This window comes from Canis lupus, chromosome 29 (genome assembly GCF_003254725.2).
Source record: "Canis lupus dingo isolate Sandy chromosome 29, ASM325472v2, whole genome shotgun sequence".
NCBI lineage: Eukaryota > Metazoa > Chordata > Mammalia > Carnivora > Canidae > Canis > Canis lupus.
In genome coordinates, this window is record NC_064271.1 from 1,323,273 (window position 1) to 1,328,432 (window position 5,160).

Sequence of the window (5,160 nt, forward strand, 5' to 3'; positions counted from 1 at the left end):
TTTAGATATGGTCTCTGCAGCATTTACAATAGACCAGACAAGGAAACAAGTGCCCATTGATGGACACTTGGGTAGAGAAGTTGTGGAATATATATATATATATATATATATATATATATATATATATATAGTGGAATATAAGTTATAATATATAATATAAGTTTTATATATATATATATATATATATATATATATATATATATACACACAATGAAATATTATTCAGCCGGCAAACAGCCCTTGCTGGCTTTGAGCTGTATCAACTCTACCTGGGTCCCATTGAGCTCAGCAATGGCCTGATCTTCTGATTTCATCTTTTTGTAGGTCACTAAGGCACAGTTTCTGGGTGGGTCCATGGAGAGATCGATGATGTTTCCAAAGGGAGAGAATGCCCCAACGGAAGATGGTGGGCATCATGTCATCTTCATACATCTAGAGTATATTCCCATTCTGAGGGGCCCTGCATTCATGGAAAGAATATAACCTGTGGAAAGGGCCTTCTGGTTCTTGATCATGGTCCCTATCTTTGTCTTCATTCTGCTCATGACTGTGGTTGCAGCTGTAGCTTCTGGGAGGGGAAGCTCAGGAACAGGAACCACCACGTTTTTCAGAACACCAAAATTCTGAGGGGTCCACTGCCTCTTCCCTATCTGGCCTCAGTTCTCAAAGCCCATCATCGGAAGACACAAAACTCTCATGCAAATATTTCCTCTAGGGGCATGTGGACGACTTATGCAGATCATCATGGGCAGATTATGCTCCTTTGGAATGTCTGGAAAGTGGAGACTGGCCTCTCTCAGGGTCCTCTAACTTCCCCGCTTGGGTTTGAGAGCTTCTGAAGCCTGAGTTCTTGGTCTCAGCCTTGAGGGCACTGACAGCTCTTGATTTTACCAGCTGCTTTGCCTGCTCTGATGCCGTGGTCAGGTCCACCACAGGCTGCTCTGACAGCAAGTGTTGAAACCACCTGGGTTGGCTCTGCTGCTACTACTTTGCTTCTTCAGAGCCAGCCAAACACTTTGAGTTTGTTAAATTTCTTCTGCAGAGTCTTCTCCTCCTACAGGGTTGATCACCAATGTGGTAGCTCCAGAGACAGTGGTAACCGAGATCCTGCGATCACCCAGCACACCCATGCAGGCCAAGAGCTCCTGTATCCTAAAGCTCTGCAGGTGACATGTGGTGGCAAAGGTCCCAGTAATCTTGGAGATGCCAAAAGTGCCACTACTCCTTGATTTCTACCCTACCGAATGTAAAGCATTATGGAAGAGGAAACTTGCTTTTCTGATAGTTTTTAGTCATCAATTTGAGAAGAAAACAAAGCCAGCTTAATGTACAGTACAGATCCAAACTAGATTGTGGAATTAAGGCCAGGGAAATCTCTGGAGACTTGGATATTATTACCAGAGAAATTCCTTTGCAAAGAGGTATTGTGTAAAGATTTATTTAATGTTTGCAAATATTGACTTTTTATAATCTGACCACTTTTTTCTTTTCTTTTTTTTTTTTTTCATGGAGAGATTTTAAGCTACTTGTTCATTAAGATGCATAATTCAAAATTAAGTGAAAGTGAAGGTACAAGGGCAGGTCATTATGATTTGGTTTCTATGTACAAAGGAAATCATTACTAAATATTAATGTTTGTAGTATTTATTTTGAAAGAATATACATTTTAAAGAAAAGAAGAAGCAATTAGTTGGATTTTTCTGATTTGGTGAATAATATGCTAAATTTAGGGTAAAAATGTCAGGATGAGTATGGTGGTCTGTTTTTATAGAAAATGGAAGTATAGCACAACTTTCTTCTTAATGATTTGCAGAGACAGAAATTCAGTTGTTACATTATATTGAGCTTGGACAGTATTATTGCTTTGGGGGGTTATGATTTAATCCATGTCACATGTGACTCTGTGTAGCAACATAACATGTGAAAACAGGCTGCTGAAGCACTTCAGTATGGTTCTGTGCAGTTGCTTATTACTAGCACTTCATAGAGAACTCATGTTAAAGGTGGTAAATGAAATAGAGACCAACCTCCAAACTTCTACTGCCTGCTGGAAATTATGCTGGTCGAAAATGTCAGGAAATTACTGAAATTTTTTCTCAAAATTAGAATGTAGGTAAGAAGAAGGAATAAGGTGATAATGATGATAGATTTAGCCTGAAGTTGAGTTTTGCTTCTCCTAATATAAAAATGGTCATAGTACCAACTGTCCCGGGTGGATCAGCATGATTTCCACCTTAGTAAGTTAACAACAGAGGCACCTTTCAAGGTGAAGGGTTACACACAGAGCTTACCTCCTCTGCCTCCTGCCCTGTTAATATAGATTGCTGGCAGGAGAGTCAGTTCTGTTTTGTAACTAACAATTCCCCAAAAGAAAATAATTATGCTAGTATGCAAGAACAGTCCTGTGAAAAACACTGATAACAGTGGGCATCTTCAGAAAACAAATTTTATTTCTTTCAAAGTAATAATTTGGAATGGTTGCATGTGTAATCATTCATTTCTGAGCACTTTTCTCAAAACAAAATTTAGATTTAGAGTCGTACCTTCCAGATCAGGTGAGTATCCAACAGGTGCTGAAAATTCTCCGTTACACTGAAGTTTAAAACTATGATGGCAAAACCTCCCACAAAGGACATCTTTTTATTTGCTTTTACAATTAGCATTGTAACATGTTTATCTCTGGCTCAGATCTGTTTTGAGAAGGTAAGAAAATATTTCTCAAGTGAATCCAAATATTCACCAATCTAATGGGAAAAAAGTAAAGATTACTTAAACCTTCTCCATTTGCATCTAAGGCAAAGCTTTAGTACATAATTCCATTTTCTTTAAACATTTCCCAGAGATAATTTTCTCATTCTCCAGCATCCTTCTCCAGTCCATGTGGGAAAGTAGTGTGGCCTTCAGGCTCGTCCTCCCCCAAGCTTTTGCTGCACAGGGCAGGAGCCAGAAAAACACAGGCAGGTGTCAGGCTCACTCCTTGTTTTTGGTGGTGTCCCAAACTCCACAGAGTACAGAGGTCCAGGAAAAAAATGTGAAATCAGCCACCCAAGTCGAATGGAAAATTTCAGGATGTTAGAGAATATGGGGACAGCTGATGGCTGAGGTCATGGCTCAGAACGATTTTTTGGTTTACCTGTTTACCAAAAGCATTTCATTCATTCCTTTACAAAAAAAAGAAAAGAAAAAGGAAATGAAAACTTTCAAGAAGAAAAGAAAAAACAGTTGTTAATCTATTTTGACAAGCAGGATAACAAGTATCATTTTGCAAAATTTATATTCATAGATTTAGCACGATCTGTGTGAACCATATGACAGATCTCTAGAGTTTTTTTTCACTCCTTGTTCTTTGTGTCATTTCTCAGAAATCACTTAAGTGTACATATTTGTAAGGAATTTGAAGCCATCATAGAACTAGAAATAGACAAATAGGTAAATATTTAAATTCATTTGAGAATTTTTGTTTTCAGAGAGGCACAGATACCCATCATTTAGTTGATAAGCATTGCTGCTATGCCTTAGGGCTTTCAAAGAGGTTGCTGAGGGATTTGGGAGGAAATGGAAGAATGTCAGGAGAGAGCTCTCCATTGGCTTTTTGGTCTACATAGAGAGAAACAGAGGATATGACGTTTACTCCAATTGACATAAATCTCGTCTTTGTGTTCTTTATATTCTATACTCCTCCTATGGGCCTCACTGAATTACTTGTACCTCTCCACAGTCCCAGTCCCTACTCAGAGCTGTCTCCCTGCAGCAAGTAGTCAAATACGTTAGGTGGAATGTTCTCGCCGGGGAGCTTCCCCCACAGAGTGTGTTTTCAGGGAACCAGGGGAAACGCCATGGGCTGGCAGTCTAGAATATATGGCAGTGTCCATGACCTAAAGATTCCATGTGGTGTTAAATCCTTTCGTGTGAGAACTCCCTGTAGTTTTCTTATGTTAAAGTAAACTTTGAGACTGCAAGAGGAGGATATGGTATACAGCATGTGACAGCATTTTGACCAGAGAAGTCTTTGGGAAGCATCTAAAAAGATTCATATTTTCTGGAGCACAGTTTGGAAACTGGAGCCAGGCACTAATTTTCAAACTTGTTCAATGAGTGCCTTGGAGGAACTTTGAAAAGAAGCAGAGGCAGGATTCAAGCCTATTTCAAGAAGAGTCTTTCTTACTCATTTCTTTTATATATCTGGCTTTTCAGTGACTAAGCTTTTCTTTGAAGAAAGGTCTCCTTGACTACAAAAAAAAAAAAAATTCTAGAAATATTTGTGGATGTTCAAGACTGAATCTCAATGTCAGCTATTTTTTTCCCCCTCTGGCTTTGCTACTCCTAAGACTTTCTTATGGTATTTTTGGAATGAAACCACATATTCAAACTTGAGTATGAAATCCAAAAGCCAAAAATGTCTGATATTTTTTTCCCACAAGTGCGTTAGAACCATGAGCAAATGAAAGGACTCCCTCTTAGTGGGAGATCACTGTGGGAGCTCAAGAAAAGGAAAGAAAGATGAAGGCAGTTCTTTTGATTTATGTATAAATTCCCCATGTAGTTCATTAGTTGGACACTTAGCTGAGCACCAGGCTGTCCTGGGCAGAGGCTGTAAGTCACTGAATTCATCACAATGGTCACCTGCAACATGGGGAAGCTGCATGCCAGGGACTTGCTCCAGTTAGATGGACTTCTACAAAACTGCATCACTATTTCTGGATAAAGGAAACACATTAAAAATTGTGATTTTTTAAATGATTTTTAATCATACGCCCAAGAAAACAAGCAATCAAGTATGAAATAGAACACATGATCCTTGAACACCAACCTGGGACCTTATATTTATATTGCATTTTCCTAAATTTCCAGACCAAAATACATGCACATTATTAAGCACAAGTTTAAATAATAATTTAGGGGAAAAACAATAAAGGCTGGTAAATAGGCCTGGTAGTGTCCCATGTCTGTATCGGATCTTACTGCCTGCAGCTCAGTATCTTCCAGAAGCCCACTCTTTGGGTGGAGCAAATATATCTGAAGGGATAGTTAAGGTAACCCCTAGTAGGATTCTATAAAATCAGTTCCTAACCTTTGGGGATTTTTTTTCTTTCTTTTCCTTTTCCTTTTTTTTTTTTTTCTTTTTTAGTTACATACTCTATAACTTGCTCTGGGCAAAAT

At 38.7% G+C, this 5,160-nt stretch overlaps 1 pseudogene; it reads right to left on the reverse strand.

Moving 5' to 3' along the window:
* Nucleotides 1-218: 218 nt before the first annotated feature.
* LOC112678349 (negative elongation factor E-like) lies at nt 219-2,636 on the reverse strand (annotated as a pseudogene).
* Between the last annotated feature and the right edge of the window lie 2,524 nt (nt 2,637-5,160).